We start from the raw sequence: 15410 nt of genomic DNA, 5'->3' as shown, positions 1-15410 counted from the left end.
ATCTTATTTACCTTTAAGCCCGGTTCAAACGTTTGCACGCACCCTTGTTAAACCTACTTTTTTTCCAATTTTCTATCCATTACTTCTATTTTATCTTTTATTTTGAGACAAGACACGTGTTCTAATATCGATTTGGAATTAGTGAACAGCTTTCTTTGCAGCTTGTGTACAGGGTCACGACATGATACCGGACATGGGCCATGGCATGATAAACAAAAGCTATTTACGCACTCGTTAGTACAATTAATTCTGATCGACAGAACAATTTAACAATCTCTATTATAAATCCCAAGGGGGTTGGATGGCCGAATGGTTAACACGCGCGCGCTGTATCATACGGTCTGTCATTGAGTCAACTGGCGGAGTTTCGATTCCCTGGTTAAACGTGACAAGGTGCAGGGTCGCCTTTCCAACCTCGTGGGGTTTCTCCGGGTCCTCCGATTTCCTCACACTACTAAAGACCCCTACGCGAAAGCGATTTATTGAAATAAAATTAAACCATAAATGTTAGTCCCGAAATGACCTAGTTTGTGTCGAGTGGACGTTAAACCCCATCTCTCTCTCTCTCTCTCTCTCTCTCTCTATCTCTCTCTAAATCCCAAATTCCCTGTGCTTGGTAGCGCAAACAAGCCAACAAAGTGTTGGGACACTGTTGACAAATAGCAAACAAACATTTCCTCGTGTGTACAGAACATAACAACCAAACTCGGGCCTTTTATTCCAAATGATATGCATTTGAATGTGTTTTTATTATTCAAGCTAAACTATTATATAAAGATTACAGCGATTCGAACAACTACAGTTTTGTTTAACATCTAGGGCAACAGGACGTCAAACCAAGACGCATCTTTTATATCACTGAGTCATACTGAATATTCTTCAATAAATATTAACCTAGATTACTATTGGTGTATAATATATAATATAATGACAATAATATTTTACGTCAGGGGCGCCGGAACGGTGGGGCTTTAGGTGCAAATGTCCTCTTTCCAACAAAACCGTCGCTCCCTTTACAGTTTTGCCGGCTGTATTTGGGCAATATATTTTTTCAATGGGTCCCAACGGGTTCCTAATTCAGAAGGGGTGAGAAATGGGGTTTCGCGTCAATTCGACACAAACTAGGTCATTTCGGGACTAACATGTAGAGGTCTTTAGAAGTGAGAGAAAGTCGGACGACCCAGAGAAAACCTACGAGGTCGGACATGCGATCCTACTCCTTGTCACGTACAGGCGGGAAATCGAAACCATGCCATTTGACTCAATGACAGACATTATTACACTGAAAAAAAACTTGTGTTGAAACAACACAAACTTGTGTTGTTTTCAACACAAGTTAGGTGTCTCTATTTAATAACACAAACGTGTGTTGAAACAACACAAGACTTGTGTTAAATGTTGAAACAACACAAGACTTGTGTTAAAATTTACCAAACAACACAAACTTGTGTGAAATTCTACACAATACTTGTGTTGAAACTTGTGTTGAAATTTCTGAAACTTGTGTTGAAATTTCTGAAACTTGTGTTGAAATTTCTGAAACTTGTGTGGTTTCATAAAAACTTGTGTATAACCACCAACAAAAACTTGTGTTTTATTTTCCCTCAATTTAGCAATCTTTCCCATGCAGCCCCCACCCCTTTTGCTCTGTTTAACCTGTAAAGTTTGATAAATGAGGTAACAATTTTATTTGTTAAATTATCATTTATTCATAAAATGATAGGAAAAAGTAAATTAACACCACCAAATCAAAACTAAATAGACAATCATTTGAAATGTTAACAGAAAAAACAGAGATATAATTCTAATACTAATAAAGTTTTTGTTATACTTTGCCCCCCCCCCCCCCCCAACACCACATCACAAAATACAAAATAGCTATTTAATTTTTTCTTTACCCGAAAACAAGAACTGAGAAAAGAAAGATCCCTACCCATACCCCAAAAATATATAATTCAAATATATCTAAATTTAATAACATCCAAACCAAGACCTAATTAGATTAATTATGCACTAAATTGAAATACTTTCAGAAACTGAAAGGTGCTACAAAGTCATATTACAAGTGATTTGTGAGGCATCTGGAAATAACTAGCATACACAGAAAACTAACAAAAGAAAAATGCACTATTTTGCAGGAGTAATAAAATGATGTAGAACCTTTTCCTCATTAAAAAAAACAACAAACAAAATGAATATTTTGTACATAAAAGGAGCAAAGCATCAAGATTACAGGATTGAAAAATAAAAAAATATCAGAGAAAATCGGAAACATTAAATAATATGTACAAAATATATATAAATAATCACAAGTCAAAAGCAAGGAGGAGTCACTGTGGTTCAGTGAGTATAAGGCATTGGCCAAGAAATTTCAACTGGATTTTCCGACATAGTTCCCACACGTTAGTAGTGTAGGACATGGCAAGGGATAATTGGGTATAAGCCCAGAATTGAAACTACCCCCACTGCGTTTACTTTAAAGAACCCTTGACAATTGAATTATCTGACTCAATGACAGACCTTCTGATCCAATGTGCGTGTGTTAACCATTCGGCCCTCCTGGGTTCCCTTTAAACAACCCTTGACAGTTGAAATATTTGATATAAGAGTAGGTTGTAGGGCAGAATCACCATAATAACACAGAAAAGTAGGATCTTAAACCCTATTTCATTTCATAAGCAAGGGAAAGTCACCTTAATGTAGGTCAAGGTTTTTTGTAATTCTGGGTATATTTGATCTACATTTGGTTTCTAGATTATGCCTATTAAATACTTTATAATTTCCGACCAAATTCTAAGTGATTAATATGTCACTTTACATTCTATATTATTCATAAATTTCTGTAGAGAATTAAAATCTAATTGTGTTTGGGAAGAATATTTAACAGTAAAAACAAAAAATAAATATTCAAAAATTGGGTCAAATGCATTCTTTTCCAGAATTATAAAATATATTGGTGCTTGGGATCTCTTGTTGTTATCATACATCAAATAATCTTCCAGCCTAAAAAATAAAAAGTAGGCAATAAGAATACTTTCTTACTATTTATGGTTCACAATGTTTAAATAAACAATTTATTTTGCCACATCAAGACTGAGTCTCTATTTTGTTTCATCTTTGGGTAACACTTATTGTGTCTTGTCCAGTAACAGACCCAGGCAGATTATTATATTTAATTTCCATCGACAACAAATTGGATATTACCTATAAAATCTATTTGAAAAGTAAAATATTGTCCATCATTTTTATACTGCTATTTACTGTAAAAATACACATAGGGTCTATCACAACTTGAAGAAAATCAATGGATGTGATTGTCAAAAATCAAGAATGCCACGACTTGAATAGGAGAGTCCTAGGCATTGCCCCAAGAAGAATAACTAGATTACCAAGCAAGTGTATAGAACTAGTTGATGATAAAAAATACAAATATGTATGGTACTTACATTTTACCTGATTATCAAGCTCTGTTAGAAAAAGTTTCCATAATATGAATAGCCATTTCCAACTGTCTTGATCTTTCTGATGTAGTTAACTGAGAAAAAAAAATACTATGTATTAGTTGACTTAAATCGACTCGACAGTTAAAAGATGAAAGTTTTAATTTAATTACATTGTATGGTAATGTGTTGGTTTGCTTTGTCACAGATGAGACAAAATGAAAAAAATGAAATGGGGTTCGGCATCCTACTGTTCAGCTCCGACTGGGCTAATGAGGTTGGGCATATGCCATACAGTGTGCTACGAGAGAAATTTTGCCGGGTACCGTGACCTTAAGGCCTTCTCTTGTATCAAATTCTAACTGCCAGGGGATCTTTTACATGCACGCCAATGTGTACACGGGACCACGTTTTTTTGTTCAATCTGAACGACTAGACAGCTGTCCTTGTAAGGCCCTCCGTTCTGCATTGTCTTACTGCAAACCCGTGTCTAACCCACTTGGTCACCGTGGGTCCCCACAGATGAGATAGTCATATCTACATGTATCTGGACATAAGTAAGATTCTGTCTGTGCACATACATGTACGTTCACAGTTTTACTATACTAAACTGAATTTTAATTTTCAAAATATTAAAATGAAATCGAGGTTTATGTCACATCAGCTCCAACCGGGCTATATTGTGCCAAACACATTATGGTGAGATTCCAAAATACCACAACAACAATCTTTTCTATTAGAATTGAACACTCACCCTCAAAAAACACCTATGAAAAATCATAGGTGCTCAAATCACCATTTCTTCAGCTCTTTCTTTTCCCATATTTGGGTTTTTTGACTTATTTTATTATATGATCTTTGATTTGCTATGGCATCTAATATGGAAACTGAAACATTGGAATATGTGACATGTAATTAACGTTTAAGATACCTTACCATATACAAACTGTGTGATATCTAAAACCATTTGAATCCCGAATATCTTACCCAAGCCGTGAAAATCTGTTTTAATAACCCTTGTTTGTCATGTGACTGGACTGTCACAGTAATTAGAAGAGAGCCATGTGGCTTAGTGTGTAAGGCACTGGCTTGCTACCCGGGAGGTTGCGGGTTCGCTCCCAGTGTTGACCAAGAAAGCTCATTTGGATTTTTCAGAATGGATTCTCTGTCTAGTCGTCATGGTGGCTAAGTGGGTAAGACGCTGGCTCGCTAGCCTGGAGGTCGGTTGTTCGATCCCTGCATTGGCCGAGAAAGTTCACCCAGATTTTCCGGCATGGTTTCCTCTTGTTAGTGATGCAGGACGGAGGGCCTGACAAGGACAGCTGTCTAGTCATTCAGATTGAACAAAAAAACGTAGTCCCGTGTACACATTGGCGTGCATGTAAAAGATCCCCTGGCAGTTAGAATTTGATACAAGAGAAGGCCTTAAGGTCATGGTACCAGGCAAAATTTCTCTCGTAGCACACTGTATGGCATATGCCCAACTTCATTAGCCCAGTCCTCTGTACTGCATTGTCTTACTGAAAACCCGCGACCTTAAAATATGCGAGCCAGTGTCTAACCCACTTGGCCACCGTGGTCCACCACAGATGAGACAGTCATATCTACATGTATTTGGACATAAGTAAGATTCTGTTTGTGCACATACATGTACGTGTACAAATTTACTATACTAAACTGAATTTTAAATTTCAAAACAATAAAATGAAATGGAGGTTTATGTCACATCAGCTCCAAACGGGCTATATTGTGCCAAACACATTATGGTGAGATTCTAAAATACCATAACAACAATCTTTTCTATTAGAATTGAACACTCACCCTCCAAAAACACCTATGAGAAAGCATAGGTGCTCAAATCACCATTTCTTCAGCTCTTTCTTTTTCCATATTTGGGTTTTTTGACTTATTCTATTATATGATCTTTGATTTGCTATGGCATCTAATATTGAAACTGAAAAATATGAATATGTGACATGTAATAAACTGTTTAAGATACCTTACCATATACAAACTGTGTGATATCTAAAACCATTTGAATCCCGAAGATCTTACCCAAGCCGTGAAAATCTGTTTTAATAACCCTTGTTTGTCATGTGACTGGACTGTCACAGTAATTAGAAGAGAGCCATGTGGCTTAGTGTGTAAGGCACTGGCTTGGTACCCGGGAGGTTGCGGGTTTGCTCCCAGTTTTGACCGAGAAAGCTCATTTGGATTTTTCAGCATGGATTCCCTGCCTAGTCGTCATGGTGGCTAAGTGGGTAAGACGCTGGCTCGCTAGCCTGGAGGTCAGGTGTTCGATCCCTGCATTGGCCGAGAAAGTTCACCCAGATTTTCCGGCGTGGTTCCCCCTTGTCAGTGATGCAGGACGGAGGGCCTGACAAGGACAGCTGTCTAGTCATTCGGATGATACGAAAAAGCGAGATCCCGTGTACACGTTGGCGTGCACGTAAAAGATCCCTTGACAGTTGGAATTCGATACACCGCAGTGCCGCTGTCCGGGTAAAATTTCCCTCATAGCTCACTGTGTGGTGTATGCCTGTCTTCATTAGCCCAGTTCGAAGCAAAACAGTAGGACGTTAAACCCCATTTCATTTCATTTCTAGTCGTTTCAATGGAACACAAAACCTGAGGTCCCATTGGCGTGCATTTAAGCCGATAGTATGGTAGTTGGAATTTGTTGGCTGTAGCACCCGTGTCACAGTTCGACTGCTAGTTTGTGATACCCACTCGATATGAATGAGTGGTGATTGGCTAATGAATTCTAAAATCAGATGAATGCTTCGGCGAAGCGGACACACCACTCAAATACAATTCGGCCAAATATATCAAACATGTTTGATTCAGGCGTATGTCAGTGGATAAACTAGGTGAAGTTTAGCGCCAATTGATTCAGCCGAATCCTTTGGCTAGTTTATCCAACACTGACGATTTAAGTATGTACTTTCTTTATATGCAAATATCACATTTGAAAAGAGGCTGTAGGCCTACTTTCTTTATATGCAAATATCTTATTTGAAATAGGCCATTATTATGTGATTCCCCACTTGACTAGGAATAGGGTCGCCTGTCCAGCCTTGTGGGTTTTCTCCGGGTCCTCCGGTTTCCTCCCTTTGCTAAATACCCCTAGGGTGTATTCGAAACAGTGTTCCGGTGCAGAGAACGGACGGAGAATGGGTTCTTGTCGGACTTGAGCAGTCTGGAATGCGTTCACGAACACGTTCCCGTTCTCAAATCCCACACTACCTCATAGCTGGTGTGAGGGAGAACAAACATGGTCGACGCATCGATAACTGCTGAGAAAACAGCATCATGGGTGCATTTATTAATTTAAAAGTTTAATACCGTTCGAAAATTGGATGTAGTATGTGGCCAGTATAACATCAAGTAAGTTAGGTTGCCAGGCAACGAAACATATGCCCATAGCAGTTTAATCGTTTGCGCAGTCAACAGGGATTGTCGCGTATTCATGTGGGCATTTACAAGAAAATTTCATACAAGATTATAATTTTCGTCGTTTGTGGGTTTACAAAGGTTCTACAAACTGAAACAAGGGCCTTAATTGTTGAAATTTGACAGATTTTTTTGTTTTGTGTTTTACTAATTTAAATAATGCATACAAATTTCATACAAATCGGATGATAATTTTGTTGTTCGCGCGTTCACAAGTTTCGAAAAAGTGAAACATGGGCCACAATTCTAGACATAATTCACGGAAATCGCAGAAATTTAATAGACGTCTTCGTTTCACTAATTTAAAAGATGCAAATGAATTTCACAAAGTGAAACAAGGGCCATAACTCCAGAAGAAACGGAAATTATTGAAATTAAATAGGATTCATCTCATTAAAATAAACAACATATCAATTTCAAAATAATCAGGTCTGTAGACGACGGACAAACCTACGGACGAGGGCGATGACAATATGCGACCACATTTCCATGTGGGCGTATCAAAAGGTGATGTAATCGTCATCCAAAGAATTGAAAAGGAGTAAAATGGAGTCATAATTTATCAAAATTATGCTTACTGTCTCAGTCTTGGTAAATTTTAAACGGATTTCTTCGATTATGAACAAACTACTTAACTTTGGTTATTATAAACTTACCTGTGTGTTTGTAATGAACTCCCGTTCGATAAAATCCATTGCACAACTAATTATCACAACGATGAAAACAAGTTCTCTCTTGAAAAATTGAAATATCACAAACTTTTCCCAGAGAAAAATACCAATATGGAAGATGGTTACGTCACTCTGCGGAAGATATCATTTCGTATTAGGGGTGACAGCATAGGAAATTCAAGTACAATTACGACAAGAATCCATGACCACTCGGACCAAAGACCACTCGGTTCAAGACCAGTCGGACCAACTGATAGACCACTCAGCCCAAACAAATAGACTACTCGGACCATACAAAAAGACTATTCGGACCCAACAGAAAGACGACTCGGACCAATAATAAAGTGTTGTTTTAATAAATTGATAATTGCGTTTGTTTTAATATGATTACTCGAACCAATAATAAAGTGTTATTTTTAAAAATTGATAATTGTGTTTATTTAAATATGACTACTCGAACCAATAATAAAGTGTTATTTGAATAAATTGCTAATTGTGTGTGTTTTAATATGACTACTCGAACTAATAATAACGTGTTGTTTGAATAAATTGATAATTGTATTCCAAATCGCAAAATATCGAGAACCACACTTGTAGTCACGTTTAAAAAGGGGCATATAAACGTCCGGTCTTCGTATTATTATGTGCTGTTTATATTAACGCATCAAAGGCGGATAACTTGAAAACGTGTCCCCCCCCCCCACATACATGTATATAGTAACCCAGGGATTAGTGGGGTAGAACGGAATGAAACCACTGGGGATACCGCGAATGTTTAAAAAGTAAAATTAGGCTATCAGACAAGAACAGAATACATGTATATGTAGAAACTGTCAAAAGTCTGGACATACCGAATCTCATTGCAAGAGTAAATTAGAAAAATTAGATTGATATTTTTTTTGGCACCATTATTAATTAATTTTAAAACTAATCGTTGATTTATTTTCCGTACACAAAATTGAACTAAACAACTCTAAATATAAGAATTCCGTATAAGAATTATTTGCTTCTTTGTATAGTGATTTAATAATAAATAAATAGCATATTGTCTAGCCTTATAATATAATTTAATTGGTCCGACTGGTCTTGTTTTGGTCCGACTGGTCTTAGTCCGAGTAGTATTTGGTCCGAGTGGTCTGGATACCTACGACAATTGGCATTGAGTTTGAGCGTTCGCACACATAACTACCCGCATTCCTGTATTTAGTTACCGTCTTTTACATTCTAGTAAAATCTCTGCAAATTTTATAGCTTTACTTTTTGAAATATTTTGTTCTAATTATTTGATTAGCGACTCGGATGGGATTATTTACTTTTGAACACGCATGTCGCACAAACACAACTATACATTCGTTTTACGGGCTTTATCACACTTCGGTCAAAACTGTCGAATCGAGAATTAATGTTCTGCTTCTTACGGGGTCATACGGGCTTAGTAGCATTATATACCATTATATATGTTACTGAAGCTGTTATTATTCGATCGAAAGAATGCGTATAAAATTAAAAATACACTCAGAGAATTCGGAGGTAAGCTTCATGATCCTTGTTAAATTATTTATAACATAAAGAAGATAGGATATTTATAGTTTATACATGACTTTATTTTTACGAGTATCCGTGCAATCAGTGATATTTTAATTGTAAAGAAAATTTGATAGACTGGCGATCAATGGTGCCTTCAATTGATATTTTTCGTCGCCCAAACCCATATACGATCAAAATGATCGCGCTGTCAAACTATCTTTCAATGTTAACCAACCCCCGCAACAGGTATTTCGACCAATACGTCACGAAGACATTGTTGACATCGACTCTGTCGGAATTACAAGTAAATTTTCTAATTTTTCAAGAGAGAACTTGTTCTCCTCATTGTGATAATTAGTTGTGCAATGGATTTTATCGAACGGGGGTTCATTACAAACACACAGGTAAGTTTATAATAACCAAAGTTAAGTAGTTTGTTCATAATCGAAGAAATCCGTTTAAAATTTACGATGGTTCACACAGTAATAGCGAAGTCAATACCAAACAACTTATCGTAACAGATTGTATAAATTTAATTCATCTTGTTACTATGGATACCGTTCTCTCATGTTCGAGACTCATGAAAGTGTTTTCATGTTCTTCAGCCGTTCTCGAACCTGCGCGAACACTGTTTCTAATACACTCCTACGGTACGCGCAAGCAAATCATTCAAATAAAATTGAACAATGTTAGCCTCGAAATTACCTAGCGCCAGTAAGTATAAAGGATCTATCCGACAAACACTAACAACAACTCTAGGTTTATGCAGTATTAATATAACACAACATACACAGATGGCAATAGAATGAGACAGTGTTCAGGAAAAGGGCGGAAACGGAAGAAGACTACCTGTCCTACATGATTCTAGGACATATATATGGCATGGACCTACTTGATTCGACCAATTTAATACAAGGAAATGAATGGCATAGTTTGTGTCAAATGAATTTAGTGAACTTTAAACCCCATTTACTCGCCCTCTCTCTACAGAGATAAATACTTTTCATGTTACATACAATAACAATTATTGGCCATTATTAAAAAAATATATTAAAAGGAAATGAAATTCTGTTACCTGTTTTTCTTTGTGTAGTACATGCTAACATCAATGACTGGAAAAAAAAATAACGAAACTGTAGAGAAACTTCTGAATCATTGAAAGTCTAATATTAGGCCTACACATTGATGACATTGATATAAAAAAAGGCTGATTTGTTTGTTGTTGTTTTTTTCTTTTACAGAAATAAGATTACATTTCAACTAAACAACTAACACAAAAGTTAGTATCTAGCTATAGTCCATGTCTGGATATACATTTCTCCTTTTGCCCGAACGTCTATAAAAATCAAAGATGGCGGCCAATAATTGCAACCGGGTATTACTATAAAATCAAAACAGATTCTTACCTGCTTGTCCTAGTCGGGGGTTTCTTGCAATTATAAGTATTTGAACAACGGTGTAGCGCCGATTAGCTAATAATAATTAAGCACGATTTCAGAAAAATTAAGACAGATTCATTAGATTGCTGAATTAGCGGAACACTTTTAGAACACATCAAAAAAAATTTCATTGTGGCGCCATTATATAAATAGACTTCCGGTGCAGTCAGTGGCAGTGGTTCTAAATCTGACTGTTTTAAACGCAACGAATTATTATATACATAGAAGCAATATATACATGCTAAATTAAATACACGGTTTTATTTTTTGTAAAAATTTACAAACCTGCGGTCTGGTATTCTATGTGACCATTATAATTTTTTAAAAAATATCACGGCTAAAGCACTCTGTTGATGCTAACTTCACTACATCTAACATTCTAACTGAATGTCGCTGATATAATATCAAAGAAAGAATTTGTCGCAATGACTAAAGTATAGATACTTCTTCTTAGTTAGTTGTATTTCACGTCCGCTTCCACCGAAGTGATATCGCAGACAAAAAGTATAGATAACTTGGAGAACCATTATATCAATAAGTCGATTATGAGATACACGTGGATGATCAATTAAATTTGATTGGTTACTTTTCAGTTAACCAATACTGTCCAATTTCGTTTAGGCCTACATCAACCAATTACATTATTAAGAGTTTTACTCATTTTTTTGTTCATTGCACATTGAATCAATTTTCGAAAACACCAGGGTGCTGAAAATCACATGTACACTATATATTCATTTGATCTATCAGTTTATTGGGTCAATAAAAAAAGACAGACATTTTAACTCTACAGACAACTAAACACCAATTAACATTCAAGTCTGTCTGGCAATTGTCTGATTAATTGGTACTCACTCCTTTCCAGTGAAGAACAGCATGTGATTTTCGAGATGTGAATTAAGCCCTTTATTACTTTTCTTAAAACTTGACGACTCCCGAATTCAGACTTTGTATGGAGTTTTTTTTTTTAAAAGAAAACAAATCGTGGAAGGTACACATTACTTGTGTTAATGATATGAAAAAACACACAAGATTTTCTAAATCGACACAAGTTTGTGTTAATGCAATGCAAAACAACACATAACTTGTGTAGATTAGTTTTAACACAAGTACTTGTGTTGAGATCAAACACAAGTGTTTTTTCAGTGTATTCCCTGCTGATGAGGTCGTGACAGTTCATCAGGATCCATCGTTTACTGCCAGTTTAGGCGATCGTCTCAGAAACTTCTAGAAACCATTTTAGGCGATAGTACTTTCTTGGATAATATCGGAAACTTTTAGAAACCATGGATACTTCTGGAAACAAGTTCATAAGGTTTGTGTCAACCGACGGTAATGCCGTTTGGCATGAAGAATGCTCCATACATTTTCAGCGATTGATGAATGAACTAACTTGTCACATAGAAGCAATTTGTCGTATACTTCGAAGATGTGGCGGTATTCAATGATACTTGGAGCGACCATCTGACCGCATACACTGAGACAACTCTTCGAAGCACTGTCCAGGGCAAATCTCGTGTTAAATCTGAAGAAGAGCGAATGCGCGAAAGCTAAGGTTACTTATCGGGGTCATGTAATAGGCCAAGGTCAAGTCGGACCCCGAGACGTTAAGTAGTTGCTATATTCGTACTTATAATGATTTGTTTTAATATCACATTATTATTATTAATAATATTATTAAATTAGTTGTTATCTAGATTATTCAGATCAAGGTATTGTGTGGATCGTGAATCTGTAAACTCAGAGATTGTAACATCGTGAGAAGGATTGAGATCGCCTGTCCATTCGGCCACCAGCACCCTCCCCCATATCATTTAGAATGAACCTGAATATAGACCAAATCTGCCCTGATGGGGTTTAATAGTAACGGATCAAACGACACGTTACAATTCATCGTATCTGCAGCTTCGATTTTCAAAGATTTTCTAGGTGTTTCAGGTGTAGGACCTGAATCGCCTCAACCACCAGCGGAGAATAACCCGACCCCTCCCCATTCCAGCCCTTTGCTCCTTTGTCCCTCTGCAAAATATTCGTACGTACGTACTTCAAAATACAATATGCAACCATGAAAATATTCGATCAGATCACAACACCGCCCCTACCTTGATTATATCAATTAATCTTCGAAAGAACACAGCAACCCTTATATATGTCACTCCACACAACCAACTTTTGTTTGTCCAACTGCTAGCCCGTCAGACCTAAAATTCGAACCTGAAGTTCCCGTGTTCGATCCCGGTGTGGGCCGAGAAAGTCCACCGTATTTTTCCGGCGCGATTCCGCTTGTCAGTGGTGTAGAACGATGGGCTTGGCAAAGGACAACGTAGAGTTGTTCGGCTGTGTTTCGGCAAAATATCCTTTCAAGCTTTATTAAATCAAAGCAGAAATGAAATGGCTTTATCGTCCCACTGTTCTGCTCCGATTGAGTTAATTAAGACGGACATACACCATACAGTGTACTATGAAGGGAAATTTGTCTGGACAGCGGCCAAGAGATCTTTTACGTACACGCCAATGTCTACACGGGACCTCGGTTTTTCTTCCCATCCAAACGACTATACGTTCGGCCCTGCACCACGACAAGGAGGAATCGGGTCGGAAATCCCGATAAACTACACAACTTGACTTAGTGGCAGTCCCGATAAACTAAAGCGAACGCATTAGTCACCCCTCCCACCTCCTCCGAGAAAAGTAGCATGTGTGCGGTGATGTAAGTGAATGCCTTACATATCGGTATCTGACTGTTTAAAGATACATTATGGGAGATTAGATATAGAGCTGGCAGTTCCCACTATAATAGTGAAAAACTAGATAATGTGAAGAGAATTTGCTGAAAATTTCAGTCAAATTGATCCACTCTGTACCGTAAAGTCGGTACGATAAAAAACAGAGTCTCGATTATCCATTTCATGGATAAATCATAAATGAAAGTTGAGCAGCAATACGGATCCTAATCCAGTAAATATCGCAGGCTAGCGTTGACATCGAGAGTTTATTATGGTCTAGATAAATTATTTAGATAACATTTCAGGCCTAAGGAAACAATTCAATAGGCAGATTCAGCTCTTACATAATGTATGTTTAATGATTATTTGCATCGGCGTGACAATCATGTGGTGGAACTCAAACTAAGGCTCCATGTCTGTACTACACATATGTGTGTGATGATCTACGAGTAAATTAATACCTTTTTAATTGTCACAATCATGTTTTGTACATCTGAATTATATTCGTTCACAATTGATTTGTCTCATTTGGATCCCCCAAACTCACTGTTAATTGTCTCATTTGGAGGCATGCAGCTTGTGGACAATATAGGTATAAAAGCAGAGGTGGATAGTACATCATGGTCAGTCTTTATAATATTGTTCATTCAGGTTGATCAGGGGCTAATTTTAGCAGACTTTAGGTAAGGTTATGTTGATCTTGTGTTTTATTAAAAAGTTAATGGTTTAAATGTACATTTTGTTATTTGAGATACGTTCACTGTACCTTGATAGATTAATGTATATTGAATAATGTATATTGATCTATATAAGAATAATTTAGTGATGATTTGTAATTTTGTCTTTTTCAGCCTCTTGTTTTTTGGTTTTTCTTACTCATTTGCAGTAAGGTTATCGGGGAAACGTTCGTAGACCTGGGCCCGGTTCCTAGAAAATTCCTAAAGTTAGCACTAAGTTATGCTTCACTTTTTCTTACGTAAGAAACTTATACAAATACCGTCCCTAGAAAATTCTCAAGACCTTTCTTACGTAAGCACAAGTCAAGTATAAGTCTAAGCACATTGTGACTGGTAAAGTTTATCTTAAACTGGGACTACGATGCTCTTTAAAGTCATAAAAACAACTTTGGTATGCGAATTACGTCATAAATTTGTCGTTTGCTTCATTGGCGTCATATATGGTTGATTTAGATGCATTTGACATGTCCCCTATAGGCTACACATATAAAATGTGCCACAAGATAAAAAAACGCAGACACATGCAAACTTACTGAATAATTGTGAGAGCGCCTGATCTTAAAGTAGCCTGTGTGTTTGTAGCCTATTGTTTACTAATTGGCAAATAAATAAAATGGTTTCAGGGCAGAAGCGAAATTTTCAATATTGTCTCTTTGGTATCAAAAGGTGTCGGAAATGCCGTCGAATAACTCTACGGTCAGCCATCTTTTTGAAGCAGAAACAGACTTAAGGTTGGTAAGAAAGCCGTATACCTTGCTTGGGACTTGTGCTTAGATAATGTTTAAGAACGAAGTTGTGCTTAAGTTTTTTGTTGGAACGCATAATAACGTTCTTGTGCTTACAATGAAGTCTACTTAAAATCTAAGCACAAATCTTAAGAATTTTCTGGAAACACAAACTAAGCTAAGTTTACTTAAATGCAAAGTCTACTTAAAATTTAAGCACAAGAACGTGCTTAAGAATTTTCTAGGAATCGGGCCCAGATGTGAATCTGTGTATGGTTGATATAGGACCACATTTTATATGGAACAACGTTGGGGCCAAGTTTAACCATTTAGTGTCGTCACAGTATAATATTGAGGAAACAGAATGCTCGGTTCGGTTTCAGATTAGGATCTACAGGCCTAAATTTTAGACTTGGCTGTTCAAATTACTGCGCGAGTGTTACAGTGCAGATCTATGTTTAGTAGTGTTTATAATAACGCGTTTTCAGGGACTTCCAATGGTCACGAAATGACCCATCGACATATTGAACTCTGACATTGTTTATTGATTTTGTATAGATTGTAATAAATCATACTATTAATGCCATATTTTTTTTTGGTTTTCTTTATGCTTTTGAAGACGCGACTGGGGATTAGTTTGCACGAGAGGCAATATCCAGGTGTCAAGCGTGACATTAATGATTATTCGCATC

General features: G+C 36.9%; 1 long non-coding RNA gene across 1 annotated transcript; it reads right to left on the bottom strand.

Annotated features, from left to right (window-relative positions):
* Positions 1–4225: 4225 nt before the first annotated feature.
* On the bottom strand, positions 4226–7960 carry LOC126822705 (uncharacterized). The gene is made up of 3 exons (XR_007680945.2): positions 7550–7960; positions 5262–5394; positions 4226–4327 (listed from the first exon to the last, which is right to left on the bottom strand). It is a non-coding gene; the product is annotated as an uncharacterized LOC126822705 (long non-coding RNA).
* Positions 7961–15410: the final 7450 nt, after the last annotated feature.

This window comes from Patella vulgata, chromosome 5 (assembly GCF_932274485.2).
Source record: "Patella vulgata chromosome 5, xgPatVulg1.2, whole genome shotgun sequence".
NCBI classification, from domain to species: domain Eukaryota; kingdom Metazoa; phylum Mollusca; class Gastropoda; family Patellidae; genus Patella; species Patella vulgata.
This window is presented reverse-complemented; position numbering and strand designations above follow the sequence as displayed.